Genomic DNA, 12,377 nt, shown 5'->3' on the forward strand with positions numbered 1-12,377 from the left:
AAGATCTGTAGAACATGGCATTTAAATAACGTAGGATTCTGTTCACATGAGACATGATCACTTCTGGAAACACCAATCTATTTCTGAGAGAATGCTGAGCACTGAAGAAACTCCACTTTTTTCTTCTTGGCACAACTAGCCTTTGGGTAAGCAACTGTCAATGCCTTAACCACTGACAAAGTGCATGATGTCTGGACTGAACAAGCAGGATACATGAAAAAGACTGCCAGACCTTGCCAAGACAGGGTAAGAAGGTTTTTAAAATTTTTTCTGCCTCTGAAAATGGTCTGTCAGTTACTTTAGGCTTAGAAAAGTTGGTTGTCTCAGCATGTCAAATGAGACATTGGGTGATTGCTCAGGCAGTCAGTTGTCTCTGTCATCTACTGCACATTTTGGATGCTGCTTTATTGCACTTTCTGCCTACTCAAATAATATTATCCCCCTTCTCAGGCCTTCAATGGGGTTGAAGACTAGCAAGTCATAGTTACTGTCCTTTTATGATCTAGCCCAGCCATTTCCAATACAAGACTTAGACTCCTTAGGATAGAATGTTTATTAAAACATTAGGATATGTTCCTTGCTTAATATTGTTTATGCTGGCAGTAACTTTAACTATATACTTTAACTATATACCTATCTATTCCTAATGTACATAGTTTTTTTTTATTTTTGTATTGGGTTTGGGACTCTCTTATTTAAATAAAAGAAGGAGAGCCGGGCGTTGGTGGTGTGTGACTTTAATCCCAGCAATCGGTAGGCAGAGGCAGGCAGATCTCTGTGAGTTTGAGGCCAGTCTGGTCTACAAGAGCTAGTTCTAGGAGAGGCTCCGAAGCCACAGAGCAACCCTGCCTCGAAAAACAAAACAAAACAAAACAAACAAAAAAAAACTAAAAACAAAAGGGGGAGGTGCTGTGGGAGCTGTACAGCCAATAGCCTTTAAGATACCAGCCCATTGGGTGTTGTCTCTTCTACTATAACTACAGCTGTAAAGCATGTTCTCTCTCTCTCTCTCTCTCTCTCTCTCTCTCTCTCTCTCTCTCTCTCTCTCGCTTCCAGCTGCTAGATTGGGTTTCTGTTCCCCATACTTAAAGAGAACTATATCTAGGATTGTGATCTGTGAGTCTACCCCTAAATAAATAACCCTTTATTTTACATAATTCTGATTATATTATCTTCATAATTATGTGGGATTATTTTGTAACTTCTGCCACCACATAGCCATGGTATCTTAGTAATGAGCAACAGTTGCTTGCAATGAATTCCATATTATCACATTATAAAGAGAATAACCTTGAAGTTGAGTATGAGTCCCCTCGTGCTGTGTGCCACGTAAAGTAGAAGTGAACTGACCACCATGCGTTCCTGCACAACTTGATCTCTTGACAAAAGTCTTGTAGAAACATGTTGCATTTATACTAACTACCCAACTCGTTTGCCTTGTCTAATTTTCTTAGGTAAGGCAGAAGAAAACAATGTGGTTCCCAAACATAAGTTCTAATGTAAGAAACTCATCAACTTGTTCTCTATAACTAACCCACAAAACCCAAGGAGAACAGCTCATGCCCACCTAGCATTGGTAGACTTGGGAAATTCTGAATTGCATCCTTGTTTATGTGACCCAAGATCATGAGATGTTGCTATGAGCTATCACACAGATGACATCATTGTACATTATCTTCTACCTCTCCCCTTCCTCTCTTTTGAGACATGGAACAACTCAACCTGGCTTCACATTTGAGATATTCCTGCCTCAGCATCCAAGTACTGACACACCACCAGGCTCATCTATCATTTCTCAATACACTTTCCGACTGTACTGATTGCAAACACTACCACTGCTTGCCCTGCTGCTTCTAACAATGCATCTCTGGCTAGCCTGGAATTCAATGTGTATACAAGACTGGCTGGACTTGAACATGTGGTCATCCCACTGCCTTAGCCTCCAGAGTGCTGGAATTACTGGAAGAGTGTAGTAGTAGGAGTGGCAGGGCTGCATCCCCGGCACCCAGCCGCCCACATGGCTAGCTCTAGCTTATGCCCCGAAATAATTACACAGAAACTGTATTCTTTTAAACACTGCTTGGCCCATTATATCTAGCCTTTTCTCGGCTAACTCTCGCACCTGGACTAGCCCATTTCTTATAATCTGTGTAGTCCATGAGCTGGCTTACCAGGAATGATCTTAACCTGCGTCTACCTGGAGTGGGAGAATCGTGGCGACTCTCTGACTCAGCTTCTTTCTCCCAGCCTTCTGTTCTGTTTACTCCACCTACCTATGTTTTAACCTATGAGGGCCAGCCAGGCAGTTTCTTTATTTTTTAACCAATGACCTTCCTCCATCATTTCCCCTTTTTCTGTTTAAACAAAAAAAGGAAGGCTTTAACTTTAACATAGCAAAATTACATATAGCAAAACAGTTATCAAGCAAGAATTACAGTTACAATATTTATATCTATTTTATCTTTTATCATAACTAAGGAAAACTATAACTACCTATCCATTCTTCAATTCCATCAAAGACTCCAGAAGGATATAATATTACCTAAGTAAACAAGAACTAAGAAACTTCAAACTCTAGAAATGACAGAGACATCTCGCTGCCTGGACAGTCACCCAAAGTTCCTCTGTACCGTTGAAGCATTCATCTTCGGCCTACAGGCTCATAGTATCCAGCAGACATTTCCATGAAGCAGGAATTTTCAAAGATAGTTCAGTCACTTTCTGCTGTGTCCTGCAGAATGTCTCGCAGACTCTTTCATGAGTCATGAACCCCAAAAGACCATCTCATCTTTAGGCAAGTTCAGCAGTTCTCTCTCTGTGGGTTCTCTGTGTTCATTTTATGCAACAGTCCAGGCAAGAGCAGTTTCTTGCCCAAATGGCTATCCAACTCCATAAGGATCCTCTTCGATGCCCATCTTCCTCTCGAAGTAGATTGGTGCCGCCAGGAGCAGACATGTCTCATTGTCATGAAAAGTCCTAAGTTATTAAAATATTTTAAATGCCATATTCTGCAGCCTTTGAGAGATATGAAGAATGCCTATCTGAAATATATCTCTATATATCTAGAAAATCTAAGTGACATGACTACAAACTTGACTATTATTTATGATTATCCATCAACAACCTATATTTCCTAATTATACATTACATTTTAAAAATGAACTACACAATCACAATACCTTAATCAAGATCAGAAATACATATACAAATAACAAAATTGACCTTAAAATCCATACCAATGCAAATTATTCATACCTATATCATTTCCCCCTTTAAATGTAAAAGAACATTTATAAACAATATTTTGGGAACATGGGCGCAGTTTTTTCTCTCCAAACTGCTTCCTGCTGAATGGGGGCGCTGTTAATCAGATCATTTAGGGTGTAACCTGTGTGCCAGGTTTATCTCAGTTGGCAGTTGAGTGAAGTAATTTTTTGAGGGTGTTCACAGGAACTTTTCAGGAGTTCGTGGTCTATCATACCATATCGGGATACATGCAATCCACAGGGTCTGGTCCTCTGTGAAAACAAAAGAAGACTCTTTCCAAAGCATCATATCCTTAGACCCAAATTCTGAAGTCATACCCTCATGATATCCGTTCTGGTTCCACTTGGCAGCCCATATAATGAAATGTCTCTCAGTACTTAGCTCCTTCACAGTCAAAAATTTTAAAGAAAACACAGTGTACATAATCCAGACTCTCTGTGAATTTTCCATTTTTACATGGCTTATTTTTCTTTATTTCTTTTAATCTCTTAACTATCTGTACTCTGTCTCTTTAAAGACTTTACCTTTTTTTTAAACCATTAACTTTATTCTCCATGTTCTTTTTCTTCTCTCTCTCAAGCCTACGTACATTCATCCAACAGTGTGACTCATTTAGTGGTCTGAATCTGTCCTATTGTGAATCTGCAATTTTTTACTATCCAGGAGCACTTTTGATTTGCACCTTTAAATCACTAGGCGCTTAAGAATCTAAGCTGTGACATTCCTAGGTCAAAAACAGGTACTGCCTGCTGGCCCTGCCCAGTCCAACCTGGCGGAGCCGCTTGTGCCTCTGATCCTTGCACATTGCACCACTAGCGTGGCGGAGCTGCTTGTGCCTCTGAGCTGCGGCACACAATGTCCCCCTTTTAGGCACACAGCAGTCTAGTTGCCATGAAACAAATCATAGCACTTTACTCCAAATGCTCCATTCAAATGCTCTGTCTCCCATAGGAGCCAGACAGAGATTGCAATGGCGGCACAGCCCAGAAAGCCGGCATTTTAAAACAGCCAGTTTTTTTTCCTGCTGCTGAGTCAGGAAAATTTCAAAATGGAGGACGTACGATTTTGTGCTAGCTCTGGGGCTGCCAGGTAGGAGCAGCACTCAGCACTTTAATTCTGAGACTGAGCGTGCAGCACAGAAATTCTTTTCATCCAAGTTACAGCCAAATCTGACAGGCAGAGCACTGTGCAGTCTGAAAACACGTCATGCCCTTCCGCCTGCCTAAGCCTGATTCGGCCATCTGCCCATGTGCAGGCGGGGAGCGCTGAGCCATCGGCATGGTCTCAGAGCCCTCTCCTTCCGATCCCAAACAGGAACACTAACATACAGTCCCATAAAAGCCAATGAAATGCTTTAAAGCCAGAGTTCACGCTGGCAGCACAGCCCCAAGAAGCTGAGCTTTAAAATGACACAGCTTTTTTTCTGCTGCTGTTGCCGAATCAGGAAATCTCTCTACAGCACACCACCAACAAACAGCAAAAATCTGTGTTAAACTCTGTCTCCCTTATTTTTAAGCCTTCTCAGGTTTTTAAGCGGATTTAGTCCATCACGTAGGGTGCCACTCTGTAGTAGTAGGAGCGGCGGGGCTGCATCCCCAGCACCCGGCCACCCACATGGCTAGCTCTAGCTTATGCCCCGAAATAATTACACGGAAACTGTATTCTTTTAAACACCGCTTGGCTTATTATATCTAACCTTTTCTCAGTTAACTCTCGCACCTGGATTAGCCCATTTCTTATAATCTGTGTAGCCCATGAGCTGGCTTACCAGAAATGATCTTAACCTGCATCTGCCTGGAGTGGGAGAATAATGGCGACTCTCTGACTCAGCTTCTTTCTCCCAGCCTTCTGTTCTGTTTACTCCGCCTATCTATGTTTTAACCTATGAGGGCCAGCCAAGCAGTTTTTTTATTTTTTAACCGATGACCTTCCTCCATCAGAAGAGTGCTGGAGTAAATCGTCACACAGTTTTCAGGGTTTTTTTTTTTTTTTCATTTTTTCCAAACATTTTGCAACATCAATGTTTTTCTTCTTTTACACTCATCATTAAAAATTTATCACTGGCATGTTTCTGTAGCATATCCAAAATTTTCAATGCCTCATTTTCTAGGATATAATGCAACTTAGCAAAAATGAAGAAATTGGAAGTTATTCACAAACAGTAACTCCCAAACAGCAACTATTTCCAAGTTAGAGGAAGGATGACGGGAGGAACTGCCACTAGCCACTATGTGTGGGACAATATGTTTTCACAACTTGTTGATTTTGACTGCAGAAGTCTTGAATGTAGTCTCCTTTATTTCAGCTTCCATGGAGAATGAATGCCTGAGCTGGAGCAATCTTAGCAGTGCATTAATTTTAGAATTAGACAGATTTCATATTAAAGATTTAACATTCCAGAAACACATGTCTTAACATACCATACCATACACATTAAACATTCGTTCAAAAAATATTTCAAATAGGTGCCTGGATAATGTCATTACAGAAAGATAAAGGTATCTGAAAATATATGTAATGTTCTTAATTTATTGTTGTAGAAGGCAAATAGACTGCTAAAGATGATACTAGAAGCTGGCAAGATGGCTCAGCCCATAGGCAGCTTGGTGATGTACATGGACATTCCTAGGACCCACACGACATGAGGACAAAACAAATCCTGCTGCTTTCCCTCAGAGACAAGCACCATGGCAGATGCGCACACACATACACCTAACACTAAATAAAACTTAAAATAATAACATTAACTTTAGCATAACTTTAAAATTTCTCAAACTACTTAACATATTAACAATCCTAGGTCCTGAATCAACCCTCTGCAATCATGCAGTTAATATTGTCATTGTACATATGATGACTTTAAGGCACTCCAAAAGTTTTGATAGTTTCAAGGTTCCACTGATAATTAATGTCAAAGCTTGTCACACAATAGAGGCAATTTTGTAACTTTTTGTTTCTTCATAATGTCCAGTATACTTTTCCTTTTTGTCTTTCTTTGGAGGTATCTGTAGCATAATTAATAAAAAACCCAGGGACAGCTATTGGGGTTCAAACTGAAGATCAGAAAAGCAAAACAGCCAGCCACTGGCTCTACCTCAGTCACAAATGGCGATCCTTTCTCCACGAATCTTAGGATGAGACTGTTTGAGAGCTGTCTCCTCCATCTTATATTCCTCTCTAGTGCTGGAATTAAAGGTGTGTACCACTACGAAATTGTTTCTATGTCGAACTAGGGTAGATACTGGGATTAAAGGTTTGTGTTGCCACTGCCTGGTCTGTAAGGCTGACTCTCTGATCTTCAGGCAAGCTTTATTTATTAAAATACAAACATAAAATGACTACAGGTATCCACTGAATTCTTCTGCTGAATTATTTTTCTGTATGATAAAAGTAGTTGGCATCAGATGAAGCAATAGCTGCCTAACACACAACTAACCAGGCTACAGTTCATCAGAGTTCATTTACATCATACACCCCCCACCTCTGTTGCACCTCTGCCCTCATCCCTACAACCTAAGCCGAGCATAGCAGATTGTAAGGGAGTTTGTAGACCATGGCTTTCTTTTTTCTAGTACTGTATATCAGACATGAAGAACTGTAAAACCAGTCCATTCTCTGCATTTACAGATGAGAAACCCAATTTTGCCTATACACAAATCTATGGGAGCCTGGCTCCAGAAAACTAACAAAGTCTGCCTGTGAGACAAGATAGAGAGGCTGAAGATTAAGGGAACTTGAAAAGGGAAAGGGAGCTTTTACCCAGGCATCTGGTTAAAGTCTCTCACCAGCTGAGAATCAAGATTTCTACAATTGCTAGGCAGTGGTGGCACCAGTCTATAATGCCAGCACTCGGGAGCCAGAGGCAGGCAGATCTCAGTGAGCTCGAGACCAGTCTGGTCTACAAAGCTAGTGCCAGGAGAGGCTCCAAAACTACACAAGGAAAAAAGAAACCTTGTCTTGAAAAACCGGGAAAAAAAATTCTACAATTAACCCCTGCTTAAGGCCTTTCTCCTTCCTGACTAAACCTGCAGATTTAGGAATTCTCATTAGAAATTCTCATAAAGAAGGTGAAATCCCAGAGGCTCCTAATTATATGATATGAGATAGTAATCCCATCTGAGACATCTCTAGAACCACCCTACAATTTCACATTGTAATTTCAAAATGGGATGTACAGCTAGCACTTAGACACTGTGTGACACACACACTCCGCCCCCCAGAACTTAGAAGCCATGCTCTAGGGCCTAGACTCTAAACCATCTCACAGTGTTTCAGAGAATCTCTTTCTCTTAATCTCATGCTTAAATATCTAGGGTTGAAATGTGTGCTGATAAGAGGTGCTCCACACTGGCTCTTCAGCACACTCTTTTCTGAGGGAAACCCAAGGATCTTGTCAGCCTGAGTCAGGCTCACTGAAATAGTAACAGGAGTCTTCATTGCTGCAGGCAGCAACTCAGCTTCCCTTTCATTTTCCTGACCACGGTTAACATGCTACGCTCATCTCTTGTGATCTTCTAGCTCTTTCACATTCTGCATTTACAATCATAGCCAGAATTTTCAAAGTAGCCAGTCAACAGGTGAAATTAATAAATTGCAATTGTTTATATCTGTTAGCCCAAAACATAGGTGGGCAAACAATGGCTATTTAGATGGCTATATATAACCCAGGATAACGTGTAATTAGTTTCTGGACCTCCAGTATTCCAGACCCTTCACATCACTGAAGTTCTATTTCGCCCATCTGCCTCTGTAGATACAGCTTCTTTCCAGGAATTCTTCCTAACAATGTACATTACACTTCAGCAACAACAGTGTCTTATTTGTTTAAACATAAATCCCTGTTCCCCAAACTCCCAAGCTGATGTGGGATTCTCTTCTGTATACTGTAAATATGTTTTCTTACCACTGGTTCACAAAGAAGCTCTTTGGCCTATGGCAGACAGAATATAGCAAGGGAGGGAAATCCAAGCAAAGACAGAGAACTAAAAAAAGGTAGAGTCAGACAGATGCAATGTAAGTGTGGAAGGAGAAAGATGCCAGAACATTACCAGTAAACCATGAACCTCATGGTAAAATATAAAATAATAGATATAGTTAATTTAAGAGGTAGGAGCTAGCTAGGAATATGCCTCAGCCATTGGCAAAGCAGTGTTATAATTAATACAGTGTTGTGTGATTATTCGGGCCTGAGTGGCCAGGAAACAGAGGCAAAGTCTCTGCTTACACCAAGCCATCAAGTACCATGCACAACTGTCCTGTTCTCTCTACGGGCAGTCAAATAGATCTGCATTATTCCAGCTTTGTAGGATTGCATTCCTATTCTTAGACAGGCTTAAAGTATTTCTGGACAGGTTTTAGAGGAAAAATCGCAAACATAGATTATTTTTAAATTTGTTTTTTTATTGTGTGTGTATGTTTGTGTGTGTGTGTGTGTGTGTGTGTGTGTGTGTGTGTGTGTGTGTGTTCCTGTCTGCATTTCTGAATGTTTATAACATGTGTGCACTGTCCCTGGAGACCAGAAGAGGGAGTCATATGTCCTGGTTCTGGAGGTGCTAGGGTACTCATTGTTGCAGGGTCTGAGAACTGAACCCCAGACCTCCACCAAAGTAGCCATTGTTTTTAACTGCTCAACCCTCCCTCCCATGCAGGGAGATTATTTTTATAGACATTATCAAATCACATGTTAGAATGATTGTTAAATGTTATTTCTCATGACTGTTAAACGTCAAACTTTCTCTTCTGAGGGGCCTTTTCCATGGTTTTATCAGACGTTCCTCTATGTAAAATGTGTTTTTGTCAGATTTGCAAAAGTATGTGTAATAATGGAAATTATCTGAGACTCAGTAGGAAATCTTTGCTCTAGTTTTACCCCATATATCACACAAGCTTTTCAATGGCCATGTCCAATTTGGGGTTGGTGACTCTCATTTCTCTTACAGATAACCTAAATTGCATGATACAGGGCCTCATAAATCTAAGTCTATCCCTGCTGTCTTCTCCAGTCTAAGCCCTCAACAGGAGAGAGAGAAAGAGAGAGAGAGCCAGAGAGAGAGAGAAACAGATAGACACAGAGATAGAGAGAGCTGTAATTTCTGTTAATTGCTTCATCTCTCCCAACAAATAACTTTATCAAAGTTTACCTATCTCTTCCAAAGTTCAGTTTATACAAACAAAGTTCCACAACTATGGTTACATATGCATTTCTTTTTGTGGGTCCCATGGTGTAATGGTTAGCACTCTGGACTTTGAATCCAGCAATCCGAGTTCAAATCTCGGTGGGACCTTATGAAGGCTCTTTTGTAAAGACCTTTCATAATTTCCAGCCTGGCATCATATGTGGAAAAACTTGTTCTTCTACTCCATGTGACACTGGACTCTGAAAACACAGACACAGAGGTAACAAGGCCTGGAAAAACCCTCCTTCTAGGTGGAGATGCCCCAACAGCTAGGAGAGAACCCCCTTCCTGTGACTGCCTGTGACCTCCTCAGCCCCACCCTGCTTGCTCCTGAGTCTCATATTTCTCTTTGTCTTTTTCCTGATTTTTGTCCTGGCACTGCAAGAAAAAGATCATCTCTCACAGGCTGGGACAACAAAGTAGCTGTCTCTGCCAGGACCACAGGCCCAGCCCTGAAACTGAGCCCCTTTCCCGGGTCTGGCAGTCCAAGATGCTGCTTTGACAGCATCCCTTCCAAACACACTGGTGAACAAACACCTCATGCCATCCCTTAGCAAACATTCTCCAGGGAAAACAACAGCCTGAACCGGCAATGTAGACTAGGAATGAGCTGATAGACAGTGTTATGATTTGTTGGCCTGGTTTGTCACCTGGGTACCCTGTCCCATGAATAAATAAGCCCCGCCCTCCAGCCCCTTCCCTTTTGCCTAGCAAAGCAGCTATCCACCTCATTCAGCCTGTGGTCTCTTTTTCCATCTCTTTTCTAAAGAAGTAATTTCTGTTCTCTCTCTCTCTCTCTCTCTCTCTCTCTCTCTCTCTCTCTCTCTCTCTCTCAACCCTCCCCCTCTCTCTTTGCCTCTCTCTCTTCTCCTGCATCTCCTCTTCCCCCATTTCTTTTGCTTCCATAACCCACTAAATAAACTCTATACCCAAACTCTCTCTGTGTATGTTGAATCATTCTGTCTCTCACTTACCAAGGTGACCCTCCAAGGACTCAGGGGACCCGCTGAGATTTCAGGTCCCCCACCAAGGTTTCAGATCACCTGCCGCTACCCCTCGTGGGAACAGCCTTTCCCCCAGTCTCCTCTTATATCTTTAAAAAACTACAACATTGGTGTATGATTCTGCCAGGCTCTCTCCATGTTCCCTCCCACCCACAGGCAAGCAAGCTGAGGACATGTAGGGATCCTAGAAATAAACCATTTTCCAACATTTCTACTGGTAAGGTTCCCTACCAACTTGTAAACAGGTTCCCTATCAACTTCTTTCTAATTTCTACCAGCAAACATGACTGCCGGTGTATTGCCCCTGGCATCTCATGCCCATCTGCTTTTCCTTTCGCTGGGCAGCCCCTTGCCACCCGCCTGTAAATGCTCTTTTTCTCTCATTCCTATTCCTTCTATTCTATCTCTGCCACCACTATTACTGGACCCACAGAAACAGGCAAGATAAATCGGATCCACGAATCAGCTGTTTACAATTCCAGCCTTTCCTCCTCACCATGGCTGGTGGTATGGCGGCTCGGTGATGCAGTGGCTTATGGTGCTCAGTATTTTCCTCTCACCTCATGTATGAAAGAATGTGTGAATGGTGTGGCCACACGGGTGTAATTCTGCTTCAAATGTTTATTCCATACAGCCTCTATGTCTCTCTTGTTACTATATTTAAAACTCTCGTGGCTCTAAATATGTGATTTCTTCATACAAGATGTGACTGCTGCCATTTTGACTAATGTCAGACGACCTCTCCTCCATCTTAACTAAGGGCAGGTCAAGTGACCAAGTCCCACCATCTTTACTGAGGTATTCTTGCCTAGTCTCGCAGTTTACTTATGTTTTTGTCTCTAAATTCCTCTTATTTTCCCCCTCCTCTTTCTCTCTGTCCTTCTTCTGGTAGAGGCAACTTCTGCCTCTCCCCCCCCCCTTTTTCTTACCTTCCCACTTCTCCCATCACTGCCAGGCCCTGCTCGGTCTTATAGGCTGGACTCCAGTTCGTAGCTTGGTGACATAAGAGGCATTGTGACCCGCTAGTGCCCCTTGTTCCCCGCCCCTGTATTGCCTCACACTGCAGCAGTGGAATCTGTCTCTGGAGTTCTGTTTCTATCCATATTTATTAACCTGTGGATCTTCACGTGGCAGTGGCTTACCGGGAAAGATTTGGCGTGTCTGTCTCTCGTGGCTCCATAATGTCTTTCCCCTACTCTGCCTTTCTTCCTCCCAGCATTCAGTTCTGGCTTCCTCATCTACCTAAGTTCTGCCCTATCAACTAGGCCAAGGCAGTTTCTTTATTAACCAATGAAAGAAACCCAAAGATAGAAGGACCTCCTACACCACCCTTACAGTACACAGCACATCTTAATCGTCTGTAGAAACTGTTTTCCAGCTTTTTACCTTTTGTTTTTGTCTTATAACCTTATCTGCCACTGAAAAACCTGTTGTTCTTCCTTTGCATAGAAACATCAAGATCATGATGCTGCTGCAAATATCAAACAAACAAGGATTGGTATTCAGTTCATGACTTTAAAAAGTTGACAACAAAGGGGTTGCTCATTTTGTATTTCAAAAAACCTTAGCAGAATATTTCTCCACAGCTGCTGTGGGAGCTCCTTCAGCCAATAGCCTTTAGGATACCAGCCCACTTGAAGCAGTCTCTCTCTCTCTCTCTCTCTCTCTCTCTCTCTCTCTCTCTCTCTCTCCCTCCCTCCCTCCCTTCCTCTTTGTCTCTTTCTCTCTCTTCCAGCTCTCACTTCTGGCTGCAAGATTTGTTTCCTGTTTCCCATTCAGGCAGTGCACTGTGATCTTGTACAGTGATCTGTGAGTCTACTGCTAAATAAATAACACTTTATTATACATAATTCTGAATTAGTGTGAGATTATTTTGTAACTTTCGCCATCACCTGGTGCCCAAACATGGGGGACTAGTCCACTCTTTTTG

At 42.0% G+C, this 12,377-nt stretch overlaps 1 non-coding gene across 1 annotated transcript; it reads left to right on the forward strand.

The window, feature by feature from the left end:
- Positions 1-9,479: 9,479 nt before the first annotated feature.
- On the forward strand, positions 9,480-9,551 carry Trnaq-uug (transfer RNA glutamine (anticodon UUG)). The gene has a single exon. It is a non-coding gene; the product is annotated as a tRNA-Gln (tRNA).
- Positions 9,552-12,377: the final 2,826 nt, after the last annotated feature.

Source organism: Microtus pennsylvanicus, chromosome 4 (genome assembly GCF_037038515.1).
Source record: "Microtus pennsylvanicus isolate mMicPen1 chromosome 4, mMicPen1.hap1, whole genome shotgun sequence".
Taxonomy (NCBI): domain Eukaryota; kingdom Metazoa; phylum Chordata; class Mammalia; order Rodentia; family Cricetidae; genus Microtus; species Microtus pennsylvanicus.